Source organism: Drosophila bipectinata, chromosome 3L (genome assembly GCF_030179905.1).
Source record: "Drosophila bipectinata strain 14024-0381.07 chromosome 3L, DbipHiC1v2, whole genome shotgun sequence".
NCBI lineage: Eukaryota > Metazoa > Arthropoda > Insecta > Diptera > Drosophilidae > Drosophila > Drosophila bipectinata.
In genome coordinates this window covers 8,247,679-8,267,326 of record NC_091738.1, presented here as the reverse complement: position 1 = coordinate 8,267,326, position 19,648 = coordinate 8,247,679, and the positions used below count along the sequence as shown (strand labels likewise).

At 39.6% G+C, this 19,648-nt stretch overlaps 2 protein-coding genes and 1 long non-coding RNA gene across 6 annotated transcripts in view; 2 read left to right on the top strand and 1 right to left on the bottom strand.

The window, feature by feature from the left end:
- The window catches only part of LOC108133850 (COMM domain-containing protein 4), a 203,038-nt gene that overhangs the window by 121,901 nt on the left and 61,489 nt on the right, over positions 1 to 19,648 (top strand). The gene's annotated exons all lie outside the window — the stretch shown is intronic.
- bbg (big bang) overlaps positions 1 to 19,648 on the bottom strand; it is a 108,507-nt gene that overhangs the window by 54,416 nt on the left and 34,443 nt on the right. The window lies entirely within an intron of this gene.
- Positions 11,073 to 12,285, top strand: LOC138926387 (uncharacterized). Of its 2 annotated transcripts, none has more exons than XR_011442885.1 (3): positions 11,073 to 11,417; positions 11,860 to 12,112; positions 12,166 to 12,285. It is a non-coding gene; the product is annotated as an uncharacterized lncRNA (long non-coding RNA). The 2 variants fall into 2 exon arrangements; XR_011442884.1 differs by having other exon boundaries at positions 11,860 to 12,108; positions 12,166 to 12,284.

Genomic DNA, 19,648 nt, shown 5'->3' with positions numbered 1-19,648 from the left:
TATCTTGGTTTCTTTAATATTTTAACATTCAGAACTTTAAACATTGACCTTCTTGTGTCACACAACGAGTAATTAATTTTAATATTGACATTTCAACTTTAATATTTTGAAAATCCTCTTCCATTAACACTTTATATTAATGGTTTACTAAAACAGCCCCCATGTTTCTTAAGATTAACTTAGATGCTTAAATAGTATCTCTAAAAATAAACCACCCAAGTCTTTCAATTTAAGTATGATCTGTAAACCACGTCATAAACAAAATGTTTCAAGACCCCTGCACCCAATAAGCAAAACTACTGTTTAAGTACCTCAAGATCGCCCACTTTTTTACGAGTTTTTTTCTCTTCCACCTTAGTTGACAATTTTATCCAATTACGAGTAAGGTAAGAGTGGGAAAGGGGCGTTCAAAGACTGTAAAAGTTGACACATAAAACGAGATAAGTGGCGATTTTCGATGGCATTCAAAATCAATAATCAGATCGTTGTCGTTGTCGTTGCGTGTAAACGAGCCATCGAAAAGTCGTAAAAATTAGCCCATGGCCCTTCCACCAAAACGCTCGTAAAAGTGAAGAAACCGAAGCGATCCTCGTTGTAAATGTGCCATAAGCCATAAACCGAGATTTGATAGTTACATTAACCAATAAAAATTGATACTACCTAGAACGTTTTCCCCTTACATTTTTTAATGCCCTTACAATGAGGCAACAAAGTTGAGGGCTTTGGCTTGACAACTCAACCAATAACCAAATATCCAAACTAAATGCCAAAAACAACAGAGTTCAAGACCAGAACTCAAGAATTATAAAGCGTGAGAACATATTCATAGGTAAATTGAGATCTTTATCTATCAAAAGTTGTAAATCTTCTTCAGGTCCGAAGCACGGAGGCCAAAACACAGGTTTGGCATGTAAATCTGTTCTGTGTTCTTCCCTTCAATCGTCTGTCCAGCTACCAGAACAAAATATTTTGTCAGTAGAGGCAAAATAAATTGCTTCGACGGCAAACTTTGACCCAATTTGATTTTGGCCAGGAATATAAATACATGCGTACCATAGCGTCTGATATCTGCAGAGTCAGTGTCAGTTGGTAACGACTTTGATTCGATCGATCTGCCAGAAGAAGTTTGTTGAACTTGATTAGGTTTTTTTTTGGTTTGGGGGCGTTTCTACCGTTGGTCATGCCATAGATCTTGTATCTTTTAATGTTTAAACAAGGAAAAGTTTATTAGGTTTGTTTATTATGTTTGGATAAAGAAACAATACAACTTAATTGAACATAGAGATCTTTAATTCTTAAATGTAATTAAATTAAGGGATTATGTATTTCATAACTACTTCTTGGCGTCAATCTGCTTAGCCCCCACTCTCCAGACGGTTCTTTGTTACACAATACTTGCCTTATATCAACAGTCGAAAATTACCTTGTGCCAATTGCCACTCAACTTGAAGTGGATGGACCACAACAAAACGTACATACATCTCTCCCTGCTCCTTGACTTTGTTTCCCCCTCCAGGAGATGGAGGAGGGCTCGACCACTATTCAATGCCCATAGAAAAAACATTTCACGAATTTTTGAAGCAAACTTGAAAATGGGGATACAAAAAAAAGGCCCCAAACGAAAACCAAACAAAAGAAAGCATCGCACGGGCCGAAGACAAAACTTTTGTATGTGAGGGAGTGCGATCCATCTATAGAGTACAAAATCTACTTATTTTCGCATACAAAAATCATTAAATGCGATCGTTGAACTGCGATTTGGGCAACGAAATGAGAAGTGTGATAGAGTCACGCCGAAAACCGAAAAATGAAAACCAACATCATGGCTTAAAAATAAAAATATTATGGAATCTCGGAGCGAAGAGGAGATTAGCTGGCAAATCAATAAAGGGAAATTAATCAATAAAGTTTGCCCGAATTTGTCACACAATTAAAATAAATTATTTAAGATTCCCAATCATTAATTTCAATTTATGGGCCGACCGGACAGAAAAGAAGCAGCGCCGAAGAATTTCAATTGGCATTTAATTGTGTTGAGAGGTTAAAAAATTGAAAAAAATTCATTGGCGACAGCCGCCAACCAATCGATACAATTCCGACTCCGATTCCACTTTCGGTTCCAATTTTCGTTTTCGTTTTGGAATTCCCCCTAAAGCATTCTGACCTTCAGCACTCATTGATATTTCGTTCACTTTACTCTATTTACTCGCTTATATCGATATTTATTGTGATTATTATTGAATTTTCAATCGGGCTCTGCTCTTTTTGTTTGATTTTTGGGGGGCTTGCAGAATTCTGGACCTCAAGGAGTTCAATGCTTTAATTAGAGTTGATAAATTGTTAAAAGATTTCAAATTTTGAATAATGATTCTATTTCTTGCCCCTACCAAGAGTTCACAAACTCCAACAACTAACTACTCGCCATCGATTCCCCGCCAAAACACCGTCTGTCAGTTGTCAGTTCTTTTGGTTTCCTGACTCTTATCAGCTTATATTTTGTACACCCGTCTACTTGTTGTCCACTGTCATTACCAAGATACTTCTCTGCTTCTTAATTTTTCAGATATTCTCCGTACTATTATGGGCAATGATCGTGTCTAAATGAAATCTATTTTTTTGTTTTCTTGCTGCCAAACAGCATTTTCTTCTTCGGAATCGACTCATTCATGGCTAATTTGGCATTGGAAAGAAGACGGCAATAAAGCCTCACTAATGCGATTACATTACAGGTCTTAGCCCCGTTCCCGTTCCCTTTGCCAGCAAACCTGCACAAAGAGCCGCCTAATACAAAGTCCGACTAATAATAAAAGTGAAAAAAAAAATTCATACTGAGAGGGACAAGCCGGTGACCACAGACTGTATGTATTGTACCAGTACCATTACATTTCGAAGATTTATTTGCCCAAAGTTGCCAAAGAAAAGTTTCTAAAGTCAATGAACGTTACGTAATTTCAATTAGGGTTTTTTTTTTAGGTGAGCGAGATGTAAGGGGAGTGTGTGTTTTCAACTCGGAAATGATGAGAATGAAATTGCATTTAATATTTTCAGAGTCGAATGTAATTAAGAAGCGAAAACAGAACTAATGACTCTGGAGGTCATCAGACTTACCCAGTTAAGGAAAAGATAGAATCACTTACCTGTAATAATAAAAAAAGAAAATAAAATAAATAAGTTGAAGATATTTAATAGGATTTTAAAGATATTAATAAGAATCCCCCTCTGAATCACTTTCGATTTCTTAAAACATGGTATTTATGCCATGCGTCGCAAGTCACAACCGATTAGTCCACAACATGCTTGGACAAAATTGACATATTTTTCAGTTTTGAATTTTATTCCAAAAAAATATTTTCGTTTTTCAACATAATTCGCTGTGACAGCAATGGACATAACTCTTTTGGCTCAAACTGGTACGACTCAGAAACACAATGAAGAAAAAAATATATATGTATAGAAAAAAAAAATCATAATTTATAGTTCAAGTTGTAGTTGTCGGCTTATATAAATGGGGAATTAATTGCTTAATTTAGTGGAATGGATTGCGAGAGTTTACACAAAAAGCAGCAAATGGAAATCTTCCCGTGGCAGCTCAGTTGGTCGTCTGACAGTTTTATCACATTATTAATAAGAAATAGAGCCATGGCCAACTGCAGCCACCACCACAGGCTTGCGGCTTGTGGCCGATACCAGGAATAGGTCTTTATTTGCAAGATTTCTGTTTTCTGTTCGTTTTAAGACGTATTCTGGTCGGTTGGTTCCCTGTACTCTCCCGGTTGGTTCTGTGTTCTGTGTGCGCATCTGTCAAGTTTTCCACGCCCTCGTCTGGTCCTAAACTGTCAACGTGGTCATAATTCATAATAAAGCGGCAACGGCGCCGTCGATTCTTGTCGCTCTTGTTATTTTTTTTTTTTTGTTGTATTTTGCCTACGCTAAAAGTCCACAGCAACGCGGCAAATACACAGAACACTGAGCAGCCACAAAGCCAGCTAAAGGGCGTGAGGCTGGGGGGATAACTCCTCCACTCAGTCAAGTCAACAAAAGGCATTTTGCAAACAGTTTGCAAAAAAAAAGAAGGGAAATCAACATATCCATATGGCCAAGTCGAAGCTGCATTGCTCTAGAAAATTATTCTTATTAAATTTCAATAAAATAAATAAATAAATGCATTATAATGTATGTAGTATAATGCCTATAATATTTATTAAAATCATTTTCTTATTACCTATAGTGTTCTATACCCCACCAACTCTAGAGTAAAACCCACTATATTGGCAGGGTTGAAACTTTTGTCATGGCTATATAAAGATATATATGCATCCGATAGTATAGGTGTTGCTGGACTATATTTGCTGCCTTTTGTTATCACGCCCAGTGTCCCTGGATCCAGAAGCGCCAACAAATTGTTGAATCGTTGACTCAGCCCTCGGCCCTCAGCCAGTTTTTATTTTCACGTTTGCCACAAAAAACAGCAAAACCTCTCAAATAAAAAAATAGATTTATAGTCCTAAATTGGCTTAGATAAAGAGTCAATAAATGGCAAGTGGGTTTGTTTGAATTGCATTCAACATTTTTGCAAAAATAACAAACGATTGAAATATTGGAAAACAAATGAAGAATTTTAAAGGCCGACGTAGAGAAACAAATGATTTTTGATTGATTTAAAGTGCTTCCTTTATTGAACAGGTTCTGCAGTAATAATCCCAGCCAGATTCCTTGGCCTTTTTTAGCCAACTGATTTCCATTTCTTGTGGCCAATAGAGCCTTATTAAAAGTATTTGCTATTCCTGTTCCCCCATTAGCGATTCGCCTTGGCCAATAATAAATTCAGAATGCTGGAAAAAATTTCGCATTGCCATATCAATGACCAGCAACAACAACGAGGAAAGAAATGCAATTACAAATAATATGCAACTTGGTCGTTTATCTTTATCTTATTTATGAAAACGACAACAAACCGACAAATGCAATTTATGTGTTTGTTGCCGGTCAATGCAAAAAGGGCGGATTGGGGGGGGAGTGATGGTCGATGCAAGGCAGCTGCCACGATGGGACCAGCAGCAGCAGCAGCATCCTATGTAATGCTGCATAATGGACAATGGGGCAGAGGGATAGATAGCCAAAGGAGGAGGTGAGGATGGTGGGGCATCAAGAGGGCTGGAAGCCGTGACTCTCCCCGAAAAAGAAATGAAAACCATTGCCCAACTAGGAGAGGAAGAAGTGGCAACAATTGTCGGATATTAGAGATACAGATAGAAGGCGAAACCAAAGAAAAATATATACATATATAAATAAATAAAAAAGCTGAAAAATGCGGATCTATTTGTAAACAAAATAGTGGCAGTGGATAACATAAGAAAAATAAAATTAAAAAAATATACTTTTTTCAGAAAAAGGGTAACTATAAGAAAGTTTTTTATAGATTAATAAATGGGCCTTTAGCTTAATAATTTCAATATCATTTATAAAAAATTATATTTTTAATTTATTCTTTATTCTATATATTTTATAATGATATATTTTACTATTTTTTTGCCCTTGCTTCATATCCCACTGTCCCCAAAAAGTCACAATCATCGAGTGGCATTGAGATCGGGGAATTGGGGCTTAAGCTGAGTACTTTACTCCTCTGCCACTTCAGTACAGATTTTCGGTCTGGGTTTACAGGAAAAAAAACCTGGAAGTAGGAAGTGAGTGCTAAACTGAGAAAAAAATGAGAAAAATCCCTTTTGGGCTCGCTCCTTTTCCAACCGATATAAACGGCGCACACCACGCAAAAAATCAACAAAAATAAATTGCACTTTATGGTCGCAATGGAGGCAGCAGCGGCAGCCACCGAGTCGGGAGGACCATCGGCAGCAGCAGCAACTTGCAACAAATATTGCGTTTAATAAGCGCAGAGCGCGTAGGGCAAAAACAAAAGGCCATGGGCCCAACCTGTTGCCAATTGGAAAGAGGGATTGGACTTGGCCCTGGCCCTGGCTCTGACTCTGACTCTGGCTCTTCGGCTGGAGCATCTTCTATTGATAGTCAATGACATTTGGTGTTTGGCTTGTGGCAGCAACAGCAACAGCAATAGCAGCAGGAGCAGAAGCAGCAGCAACTGAAGTTGCACTGCCGCCGAGAGTTGGCCATAAAAAACATCCACGGCCGGGCAAAAGCTTCTTTGTTGCTGCTGATGCTGCTGCCGTGACTGCCATTGAAATCCTATAAAAATGTTATCTTAATGGTTTTTATGTTAGCGAAAGCCATTAAAACAACAAAAGCCCTGGTCGCGGGGACTCGCAACTCTGCCACATGCAACAGGCAACTTGCAACAGGCAACTGCTACTTCGCCTTACTGCAAATAAAGTAGGATTTTACTCAATTGTACGATTGATCAGCAACAGCCAAGCAGCAGGCTGGAAAGAAAAAAAAACCATCTAGCAAAAGGGAAAAGGCAGAGAAAATGTTGCCAATCGGTTCCAAATGGGTTGGGCAGCAGTTTAGGGCCAGATGCAGATTAAGACTCGCGAGCTTTAACTATTTGCTTGATCAATTTGGGGGATACGGGCTGGTAAAGAATGCCAAAAGTTAGGGAGCGGTAAACTCTTGAAAATATTTCTAAATTTTCCAATAAAAGAACTCCAAACACCTTGCTCATCCTTTATGAATTTCAAACTTTAATAAACCCAGTACTACTACCTTTATTCAAGTGGTATTTAAGCCATAACCGAAAGTGCTTCTGTTCTAACCACAAACCGCAAGATGAGCAGTAGTAGCATCAGCACCATCAGCACAACGGGAATCCGTTCACACGCTCCCCTCAAAAAATTCCACCTCATCATCAACCGACAAAAATTCCACTTAAGCACGACAGATGGCCAAAAAAAACACACAGCATATACACAGCTCGAATATAAGTTCATATATCCGAAAAGCCAAACAACCTACCGCAGTGTCAGACGAAGCTCAACCAACAATACATCACAAATGACAACAACAACATGGCCGGCAAGTGCAGTTTGAGAGTCATTGCAGAGAGAAGAATACTTTCCAACACTGAGTATTAACCGGAAATGAATAATTTTAATATTTATTTTGGTTTACAATTGGAAATGGAAAGTTTTCTTTCAAAGTAAAGTTTAGTTTTTGATATATTTTATGTTTATTATTTTTTGCTACTTATTCTTCAAGTGTATTTAACTTTAAACCTGCACGAATGATATCAGTTTACCTTTTTATCAGCCACAATTTTTTGCTGTTGTCTTTGGTGTAATTAAATAAAAGCCAACTGTAAATGTTTGCAGAAAGGCTATACGGAAGCTTTTTATAAATCGTTTAATATGCACGGAGCTCTACATTTTTTTTTTTTTTTTGGTTTAAACGTTAAAGAATAAGGGCTAATAATAAACACGAGTGAAAGAGATGGCTTGGGGGCAAGGGGAAAGAGATGGGTAGTCGGATTGCAAAAGTGAAGTGAAGTGCGACAGCTGCCGGTTTCAAGTGGCCACCAGAACAGCACAAAAAATCATGTTTTACATTTTTATTTTTTATTGTTTATTATTTTTAACTCATTTTTTTGTTGGTGTTTTTGTGCGAGCCATCAACAGTCGTCACTCAGTCTGAAGCACGAAGAGCAACCTGTCAAGGAAGCTTCGCCAAAAAATCAACTTTAAAATATTTGACAAACAAAAATTAACAATAAGAACAAAGGCAAACAGACAGAGATGAAGTGAAGCTGAAAAGTGATGGGTTGCGATAAGTTGTGATGGATGCTCAAGGTGAAAAAAAGAGTTCTGATAAGTATATTTTATGTTTTATCAATTTAGTCTTTGGATTCAAGAAAGAGTTACAAAAAATGAAGGGTAAAAAAAAGCTTTCTACTACTAATTAGTTGCTAAATCTTAAAATCTTTTTGGTGGATACTAATAGGCACTTTACAATTGTTTTCCAAACATTTGCCTCAAGATAAGTGCCCTCCCTTACGGCCCACAATTACTGAGAAACCTCTCGCCTTTAGCCAAAAGCTAATTGCATTTTCCACTAAATGCGAAAACAACAAAAGACAGCACTGGAGAGTCTTCAACATCCGATGGGGGCTCTTCGAGGCGGTGGGGAAAGGAGAAGATTCGGTTTCAGAGAGCTAAGAAAAACGGCTTCATTCACCAGTAGCATCAAAAGCTATTTAAAGTCTTTGACACTTCATTTACAATGAAAATGAGAGGCTCCAAGCAGCTCCGTCTCATTCCCACCATGTGCCATTAAGTGCAGTTCGTGCTAAGCCCAACAAAAGGCATCGCCAGGGGCAGACAAAAACCTATAAAGAACTCGCAAAAATAAAAATAAAAACTAAAATCCAAATGCAAATACAAAAAAAATATATAAAATATAGCAGGCCATAATAACAAAAAACCTGAAAGTGAAACCTGAGCAGTGTATGCTGGTTCGAAACCTAAAAACTCCGGTTAGGGGGAACTAAGTCGGGGGTGTTGGGACCAAGTGTCGCTTGGTTCCTCGCCCAGGATTCCTGGAACTGCACTCGCATTAGCAGAACCTATTTTTTTGACTGATTCGGAGCAAAAAAAGGCAAAAACCAGCTCTCATATATAAATGACCATTAACTGAGAACTCAAAGCTCACAAAGCGTGAAGCGAACGACATAAAAATGCAAAATTGCGTAGCATGGGAAACTGCAGGACTGTTTTTTAAAAAGGGGTAGTACACTTAAAAATATAAATATTTAAAAAAAAATTAAATATTTTAAAGAAATAAGTTTAAAAAAAATGAATATACATTTTATTTCATATACATTTTCAAAGCTTTTTCTAAAAGTTATCCTTCTTGTTTTGAAGTGCAACCCAATTGCATTAGTCATCCAACTTGTGTGGCTCTAACATCTGCATTTTACTGAAGTTTTTGTCGTTCTGTCCCCTTGGCACTCCCTCTACACTCTTGAAACTTCACCCACAACTAATGTTGGCTAAAATAAAAAAAAAAACAAAACCAATATGAAACAAAAAAGGTGTAAACCTCACGTCGCAAAAAAACAAAAACAGAAAGACGGCGCCTGGCGTTAAAATTTATGAGTGACTGGCGGAATGGCTGAACGACAGTTTCTCTGATTGACCAATGGAATGAATGAAGGAATGACTGACTGCCAGAAGGAAGAGGATTTCTTTCCAGGTGTGTGGCCCTTTTTAACGCCAATATGCATCAAGGTAAGAGCAGTGAAAACTTAAGAAAAATAATTTTTTTTCAATAAATCTTAAATATATTCTTTAAAGATAGGGTAGCCATAAAAATGGTCTTAAAGCGATCTTATGGATCCTTACCCTTGAATGACTCATTCTGCATAAATTCACAGGAAACTGGCAAGACAAAAGCCCAAAACCGCCTAAAAAATAATCAGAATCTTTTAAGGTCGAAAGGCTCCCAAGAAGACAGTAAAGCAAACATTTGGCAATGGTCCAATGGCTAAGAAAGACTTCCTTTTGGTTCTGAGACCACCCAGAGAATATTTTAGCAATTTTTGCTGAATGAAAATTGAATTTGAGGCACATAAATTATGGGTTAGCTCTATGGAGGCGAGGATATTAGCCTGAGAAGGGAATTTATGCGGAAAGGAAGAGCCATCAGCATCAACATCATCATTATCTTCATCCTCGTCGTGGGTATATCGTCATTAGATAAAAGGAGAAGATGACTCCGATAAAGCTCTTTCCCAAGAATGACCTCCGACAACTCAACGATTGCGTGCACTTTGCTTGGAACGTGGCAAGATGGTCAGCAACAAAAAAAAATAAAGAAAAATAAGATACAGATACATGGGATGGGTTGAGATGGGGAGCTCTAGATTGGCGACTGCAGCTCATCAGGCATTCGTCGCTCGTGTGATCCATCATCGCTCCAGACTAGACCATAAATATTAATAATGTCTGAACAAGCGCCAACTTCCTTTGAAACGGCATTTGGAATTCTAATTAAAGCAGTCAGCAACTTTATCTCCTAGATAGATGCGAATGTGAGATGGAAGGGTTTTCTAGATCCGTTCGTGGTAGGCACGTGCCCCCAGAGGGTACTACAAAGTATTAAATAGCAATTAAATATTAAAAGATTACTGGTTAATATAATTATTAGACAAATAATGCTAAAATCCCCACCAGATATCACAGATATCACAAATATGGCTATTAAGTATCCTTTTGGCTCGTTTGGATCCCGTTAACATTGCCCCACGATCGGCCCCCATGCTGTTAATGCTCTGCTAACATTTTTAACAGCAGGTGCAACATTTCCGAACCCAACCGAGGAAAGGGGGTAAAAAAATTGTAAACCCAATAAGGAGCAAGGCAAATAATGCTCTCTGGCTTTTTGTTTGATTGCTCCAGGAGCAGGAGCTGGAGCTGGAGTAGCAACAAAGTCAATAGAGAGGGAGAGAGCCAACAGTAGCTAGGTAGGAGCTGTTCTTGTTCCTGTTCTTTGTATTTTATTTAAACAATTTACAAGAAAGCAACATTCCAGCTGCCTTAAAATGGACAAAAGTTGGCACAGCCACCAGGGTCTGCTAGCCTGGAGTCCAAGGAGGACGAGAGACGAGGGCGGTGGGCGCAGACAGAGACGGAGACAATAGCGAAATGTTGGCGCGACAGCAACATTTTTCTTGGCACCATCACAGACAATGTACACAAGGGAGATAGATGGCCTGCAGAGTGGGTGGGTGGGGAAAAGGGGGCCGTTGGAGGCTTAGCGACTAAGACAATAAACGCGTTTATTGACTTTGTCGGTGGCAAGTTGCAACTAACAGCAACCAGCAACTTGCAACTTGCAACTTGCAATTGCAGTAGCAGTGCGACCTTAACATTCGAACAGCGTTAAACAGTTAAGCAGAGTTTAGCGGCCGTAGAAAATGTTAATTGGGTGTAATGTTAATTACAGTCAGGTATTCCAGGTGCAACAAGGTGATGGGAAAATGAAGTGGAGTGGAGATGGTCTAACAGGCTTACCAAAGCCTCTTCTTGACTTATCCATGGTCCATAAAAACCGAAAAATAAATAATAAATTATAAGCAAGCTTAGCGCCCTCTGTCCCGGCAACAGCAAATAAATATTATTATCACGATTTTTTTGGCTCCCTAAAAAAACCGAAACCGGCATTGTTGTTTGTGGCGCTGCTTCCTTATTTCTACTCGCGAGTGTTCAAGACAACAGAAGACACGCAATGAAGACAACATCTTGAAAAGGGTCAAAACATCAAACAGCCCATGATGATGGAGCGGGAGCCGGCCTTAGTTGAAGTTGGAGGGGCTGTGCGACTTCAGGGATTGGGTCTCGAGATGCAAAGGGATTTCTTTCTTTGCAATCCTTGTGCCTTTTGATCTGCGCCAGTTGATAGCAAATCCAAAAAATAACAACTGAGCCGGGTGGAGGGATAAAGGAAGTGTATGTATATCTGACGGTGTCTTTATAGCTCTATACAAAACGAAATCAAATGAAATGAGAGATTTGCAGCACGCGAGATTTATGAGCTGAGACTTTGAGTTCCCTAAGGAGGGTTAAGGCAACCCAAAGTTCATAAAAAAAAAAACTGCGATGGCCATAAGCGATTTGGGCCATTCAATTTTGGCTCAAGACTTCATAAGAAATGGTTCCAATAATCAGAAATATTTATTATTAAAATTGTTAGTTAATTGAATGAATGATTTGTAAATGGAATGAAAATAGCTCTTAAGACCCTATAGTTTAGCTAATGCTTTTACCTCTATTATGGCCATAATGGCCTTAGAGCCATTGTCTTTCAAACAAATAACCGTAAACTTAACGCAGCAACTTTGAAAACAAAATGCCATGTAATTAACACCAAAATAACTGATTTTCGCCAAAGGTGCTGGTGCTAGTGCTAGTGCTAGGAGGCGGGGAGGCGTGTCACGTCGAATACTTAACGTAATTAGCTGGCAACAGGCGAATCGAAGGAGTCCCAGGAACAGGAGTGAAGTGCACAACTCTCCTCTCTCTTTCTGCGCTAGCAGACCGTCTCTTTCGTTGTAAATTATTTGCGTCGAATTAAGGCAGCAAACAAGTCTTTGACGGCAATGGCGACTTAAGAACTTTTCGTCTTTGACGTCAAAGTACAGTGGGTATTATATATTAATATATATATTAAATAAATCTTAAATGTTTTTATTTTAAGAATTTTAGTTTATGGCTAGAATACAGCGAGAATTTTGAATAAAATTATAAAATGGCGGAAGAGGCTATTTATACCAAAAGTATGCTATACTTTTAGAGGTCTTCAAAGGAAAGAAGTGCTACGAAGAGTGATTTAAAATATAGATGCATTTAATAAACAGATTAAAATTTAAACTGTCTTTTTATTTAATTTAATATTTATATTTATTTATTTTATAGCCATTTAACCCTTTTTCTTAAACCCCTTTTCCACTGTATTCTGGTTGCAGTACTGACTACAGTTAGAGGCTTGGAGCCTGCGATTGTTGCCCATTTGTTGTGCAACGGGTCCGGCTGTATTGGCCACTGCAACAATATGGCGCCACTAATTAGAAATTCTTAGCTCACAAAAAAGTAATCGAAGCAGTGGCAGGGGGCTGTGGCAGGAGGCAGTGGCAGCAAATAGCAAACAGAAAACAGCTAAGAGCCACAGCGTACCAAACGAGGCGAAAATATTTTTGTCGGCAATGAAGCGACAAGGCGACAAGACCTCTGACAACGGAACGGGAGATCTTTCGACATTTAAGGAAGTGCCAAAGTGACATTAAATAGTTCTGTTCTGGCGTCGATCGGTAGTTGAATGATGTGACAATTGCCACAAGTGGCTGTCAAACTGTAAAAGGTTGAAGATGTTTTGAGCAAAACGTACTTTATGTTTAACTTAGTCCTTATTTAGTATTTTTAAGATATTAACTCCTTCAATTAAAACTGCTAAGTAGCCTAAAAAAAAGTCAGCAATTTTTTAAAGTGATCCCGCTGAGACGATGACTTTATTTGGCCCAAAAGGCCAGGACAGCTTCCTTTTGTGCTTCGGTCACATGCTTATGAGCATTTAATTAAATGCAAGAACAAGCCAGAAAAGAAGTCCAAAAACTGCATACTTAATGCATAGAAGAGAAAAAGGCAGCTGGATCGCTTTGGGACGCTGGCGAGTCCCAAAAGTTGCTAATTAAAAAGGCAAACAGCAGCAGCAACGGCAGCAGAAGCGGCAACAAATGCAACAGGAAGCAACATCTAGATGCGGCACGAACGAAAATGTTGTTAACCTTTCCAGCAGTTGCCTGCAACAACAACAACCATAGCAAGAAGGAGCCGGGCTGGTTGTCTTTTGACAAGCCAAGGAGCAAAATGCTATCACCAGGGACCTGAAAACAGCAACAACAGCAGATGAAACCGCCTAACGATCAATAGAACAAAAAACAGAAGCGGCAGGAGAATGGGCCAAAACCAGCAGGCAGCAACAGCAACAGCACCAGAAGCAGAAGCAGCAATAGTTGCAAGCTACAGTAGCAGCAACAACAGCGACAATGTTGCTGCATTTTCGTGCAGTTGACATTCGTGCCAAGGTGGCCACAGCAACAACATCAAGAAAAGGTTTCTGTTTAGCCTTAAAATTCGAAAAAAGACAAATACCCTTCATATATAAAAAATAATAATATTAATTAAATATATTTTCTCTCGTAACTGCCACTCTTCTTTAATTTAATTTTTATATCAAGACAATATTTATGTATTTTTAACTACTTTAATTACCAAATGATATAACCCTTAGGTAAGGTATTGGCTAAAAAGCAAAGGCCAAACTCATGCAACTCCTGGATCAGGCGGCAAACTGTTGCAAGTTCTTAGAACGCGCCACATGCTGAGCTGGCTCGTCATTCCGTCCCTTCAGCGACTATTGAACTTGAATTTTAAGTGCCACTTCCCGGCTTTCTATAAAAAAAAACACTAACTCCATCCGTAACTTGATATTAAAACTAGAAAGTTCAATTAAACTTTAATACTTCTGTTAAATTTTATTCTATTTTTTATCCATCAACCTTTTGTTTGGAAAATATTTTGTGCTGCAAACGAAACTTTTTCCGTGAAAATTCCACACAAAAAGCAGCCATTTTCGCCACGAACAACAGTAATAAATTTTTAACTTCCAAACCAACTAGAATGAAGCCACGAAAACGAAAAAAAAAAACTTATTTCCTATGGACCAATGGATGAAGATGGGAAATTGGATTTGCACGCGCAGAATCTTCCAATAAGCGATAAAATTAAATTTGCGTATAAAAGTTTATGCACCCAAAAAAGGACGACATGCTGCAATGGCAGAAGGGAATAAAAGGACCAGAACAGACAATTGCTGCAGAAAATTGCATATGCTAAGGCCCGACTCAACAGAGTGACAGAAAAAGGGGCTATTTCTATGCTAAATGCACAGAAACAAGGCCATCGGGTCTGGGCCATGGCTGGAGGGCCGTTTTCAAATTGCCAGCAAAGACCAGAAAATGCAGCAACTAAGATCCAAATAAAAGAAAGAAGACTAAACAGGAAAATTGAATGGAAAATGGGAAAATTGTCTCAACACAAACGGTCCAAAGGACAAGGCAATTGAAAAATCAGCCAAGGGAAAAATGGCTCAAGGATCAAAGGATCTCAAAGGAGTTTCCGTCAATAAATGGAATTCATTATAGAAGCTCTTATAATTTATTTCCTTTTTATAGCTCAAGAATTAATCTCATAATCATGTACTCCTATTTACAAAAGACTTTTTCCACTTTTCTTTAACCAAAATGTGAAAAAATTCAAGAGCCAAAAAAGAAGAAACTAATTTAATTTTATTGGAAAAGCTTAAGCGAAGAACAAGCAATGATGGTCCACTCAAAGTAGTTCAACATGAAGTTCCACATTTACCCTGCATTTATTTTTACATTTTTGCCATTTTAATAAATTTTTTTTCTGACGTTGCCGCCCACCCAAGTAGTAACTACTATTTTGTATCCTCTTTGCTACTTGGCCACTGCCTCTGGTATCCTTTTTGCTGTATTTAAAGCAAATTAAACAAAATTACGCGCAATAAAACTTAATGGCTAATTAAATGGGATGGGGCTGGTCTGGGCCGGGCCACTGCAACATCCTCTCAAAGGAAGGGGCCACAACCAGCTGCTTGCAATTTCAATGAATACCTTTTTGCATAATTTACAAGTCGAGAAAGAGTAAAAGTTGAGATAGAAACTATTTTCCCTTTTTTTTGCTAGCTGTCGTTTGTGTTTTACAAAAATAGCCATTTCCTTTAATGAAATTATCCTGTTACGACTTTATTCATGCGTCAGATGTTCATGTGTTGGTCTTTCCTTTTTGCAAAACAAACACTCCACAACTAAGTCAATTTCTTCAACAAACAAATTCCAATGCAAGCAATTTTAGAAAATTTGTAACTTGCAGATTGCAGGCAATTCTTGCAGTAATTGGCTTAATAAAGTTTTGTTGCATTTTTGTGGTCTGTTCTATTGTTGGGCAAAAGAACAAGGAAATTCTTTTAAGATTTAGGCTCAATCGAGTACAGATTGGTTGGCTAAGTGATTGAATTGTAAAAATAAATAAAATATATTTTCCATTTACCTTGCAGTGTTAATTGCTTAAGTCGATAGTGTGTCTTTTGTAAAACGTTCTTGTTGGCTTACCTAAAATAGAAAGAAAAAACAAAATGAATTTATATGGAAATATTTTACAAATCCCCCACTTACATCTGGTAAGACTCCCTTCTCATTATGTCAAAGTTTCAACTACGTCTACTTAACATTCTTGAACAAAACTTTGTAGTAGCTTCCTGTTGATCCATTCACTGTCTTTTTGTGTTACGTTTTATAATTTTAATTAGCCTGATGCTGGTTATCTTTGGAGCTGCTTGCTCGATTTCTTCCAGCCAGTCACCGAATCCCAGAACCACCAGCTCCGACCCCCAACCCGGGGCCTATCTCGTCGGGATGTCTTGGCAGTCGAGCTCAGATAAGCGCGTTAAATTTCCAAATGGACAGCAAAGTGTCGGCCCCGAGAGCTCTGTAATCTGCATAAGAAAAAAAAGCCTAAGAGAAAGAAAACGCTACAGAAAAATATTCCACAAAAAAAAAGGGAAACGAAACTGAAGAACCTCTTGGGTAATTAGTGCATTTTAAACGTCTTTCGGTATTTGGCCTCGGCCACAGGCAGCCACCACAGAGTCGCGGTGCAAATTTTCCAGGCTATTTTAAGAGTTATGGGCATAGATAAATGGATTAGTCCGAGTCGAGATCGGGGATCCGGGTAGGGGCTGGGGCAATAGTAGGGCCTGGTGTGGTACAACAATCTTGCAGAAAGGGACGTCTGCCCCCAGTGCCGTAAAGCGCAAAACGTGGTTCAAGTCGGACAGATCTGACTGGTAAACGCAGTCAAACGTGCGATAAATTCAGAGACCAAAGACCAGAAATAAAAGGAACAAATGTTAATTGGTTTGTGTCAATCTTGGGCTCGCACCGCTGCCTCTTCTGCCTCGGTTCTTAGCTTCCCAACACAACTCTTCCGCCCTGGAGAAATTCATTTCGGATTCCCGGACAGATGAAGTTGTTTAGCTCCTAAGCTGCAATGTTGCAAACTTGCATAGCTGCAACCCGGTGGTTTTTCCTTACACCTTCTCATCCTCCTGTGGCTGCTAAGATTTTTGCAATTTTCATTTCAATTTCTGTGGCGTGGCTGTGGCGAGCCGCTGAAAGCGAAATGATGTTCTAGCCATGGTCTATTAGAGACCGTAGCCCCACCTGCGCTCTGGCATTACTACTATCCTTCGTGTATATTCGTGGGCCCTGATTCTGATGCCTTATACTGATTAGTTTGTTCATCATTCTAGTGGGCTGACGGAAGTGTGCGTGGCGTTTTGAGTGGCAATTTCCTGCGAGAAAAAATGTCCGAGCCGGGTCACTTAAAGCCCATCTCTGTCTGTCTGTGACACTAGCTTGGGGCACATGAGTAGAGAATATTCTGGCAGTGAAAGCTGGACTCTCATATCAACAGGAAATTAGTTTATTACTAGGATTGAGAGTCAATAGATGAGAAAATAATTGCTCGAACTGGAGAGTATGAAAGCTTAAACATTAAACATTCTAGAATGCGGAAATACATGTCTCATTTCGCTGCACCATCATAAAATATAAATGAACTGAAAAAAGCAACATAACAAATAATTTGTCATGCACCCAAGAACACTTCCCGTAGCCCCCATCTTCAAAAAAAAAAAACCAAAAAAAAATTAAGTAAAGACGCCAAAGACAAGAACACGAACTGTCTCCTGCCTCTCTACCTGCATTTGAAAAATGATCAAAAAGCGAAAATGCCGAAAACGAAACTGAATCCCCAGCAAGTCAAATAGGCGAGGAGATGTGGCATCGTGGCATTGCCATTTTCGGGTCGCAAATCCCTTCAACTTTTGTTTGATGTCCCTTAACAGTGTCCACCAGTATCCCAACAGCCATACCATCCCAATTCCCGTCGGATCGGAGGATGCGGGCTGGCCAAAAGGCGAGTGGCGAGTGGCAAGGGCCGGCTGGCGGTCTCCTTGAACCTCTCGCCTCAACTTGTTCCAAATGTCCGAAACTGTCCAAAATGTCTGTTCAAACTGTCCGGGCCTCAGCTTTTATGGCCAGGCAAAGTTGATTGCACTCTTCCCAGTTGAAAGAAAAGCAAAGCAAGCGCAACCGAGTAACAAATTCTATTTGAAAGGCTTCGACAATTGGCTACCCGGTAGTTGAGAGTCAAGAAAAGACTATTGCATATTTAAAAGGGACTTGAAAGGTTTATAATTTGTATCATAAAAATATATATGAATATAATCCTCAAACCAATATACCTTTTTCTAACAAACAGTAATAGGTATTCCTGAGGCCATCCCGAAATCCCCACTCCTAGTTGACACAAACTTCAGCTGATGCAGATGATGATGGGATGCTTCTGAGCCGGGGACATGAGTAATTAACACCCACGTGATATAGCCGAGTGGGATCGGTAGTTGGAGCCACTGGCCTCCACTTGACACTAAGCCAGCCGGTGGCACAAGTGGGTGTGGGAGGTGTGAAAAGGTCCCTGCCACTGCCTGGCGGCCATTTACATGCTACATTGTTGCCCCCTGGATCAGTTCCAGAGATGGCACTTTTTAAAAACTTCATTTTTTATAAGAAAATATTTAATTTAAATACAAGGCTTTAAGAATAATCATCTTGCATAGTTGCCCCGCGATAGTTGCCTGATCAGCCCATCACCAAATGGACCGTCAAGTGCCTCTGGGCCTCCAACCACATCGAAAAGGAGCTTCACGCTGCCCGTCCGTCAAGTGTGTGGTCTTGGGTCTTTGGGATCTGAAATCGGGAATCTGGAAACCGGGATGCACTGCAGTGCGACAGTCGCTGATACGCACACTTCACTTTGAATTTCCATTTGCTGCTGGCTGACCAAAGTGGCCTGCCTGCCTGGCTACTTGGACCTCTTGGAGAGATGGTCCTAAAGAACACAGAACGCAGAATACCGCATGCTGTAGCAGAAGGCAGAACAGAGAACGGATGGGGCTGCGTTGATTTCCATCGATTTTCTAGACACTTTGATTGTTTTATTGTTGCATTAAGTGCTCGAAGGGGCCTCGTCCATTGGCGACCAACCACAAAAATGCAATTGACACTTTGGTGTGAAGTGCTTAGCCCGGCTCGTTGCTGCGGGCCCCCTGGCTGTTGCCTCCTGGCTGCTGCCTTATGCCTGATTTCTGTTTAATAGATACATTTGCATCTGTGAGATGCGTCTCGCTCACGGCCAATATGATGGGGCTTGGGTCTGCCAGAGCAGGAGGGAGGCATTTTTCTAGATGGTTGCCTTGCCGCTGCTTGAGTGGAAAATTGTTTTTGGTTAATTCTTTAGTTCTACAAACGAAAATGCGGATGTCTGGCATGTCTGCGGTGGGGCATACAACCAGTCTTGTGCCACTCGGTATTCTGTGGGTAATGGACGGTGGTTTTGGCTGCTGCTTATGATAGCTACCCGATCGATTAGTGAGTGGTCTATGGGGGTTTTCTTGTAGGCTTCCAAATAACAGACAAAAAGTGTCTTCATTATACCCTTGCAGAGGGTATTATAATTTTGTCCAAAAGTGTGCAACGCAGTGAAGGAGACATCTCCGACCCTATAAAGTATATATATTCTTGATCAGGATCACCTCCTGAGTTGATATGAGCATGTCCGTCTGTCCGTCTGTCCGTCTGTCTGTTTCTACGCAAACTAGTCTCTCAGTTTTAAAGCTATCGTCTTGAAACTTTGCACACACCCTTCTTTCCTTTGCACGCAGTATATAAGTCGGAACGGCCGGGATCGGCCGACTATATCCTATAGCTGCCATATAACTGATTGATCGGAAATGGTATAACTTTGGTGTTTTTAGAGTTAGAGAGTTCAAATTTGACATGAGAGCTATTTTTGGCAAAATAATACGACATGCCAAATTTCATAAGGATCGGCCGACTATATCCTATAGCTGCCATATAACTCAACGATCGGAAATGACCCAACTTTCGTGTTTTTGAAGATAGAAAGCTGGAATTTAGTACAGACTCTATTTTTGGTTAGTTGATCCAACCTACCAAATTTCATTAGGATCGGCCGAC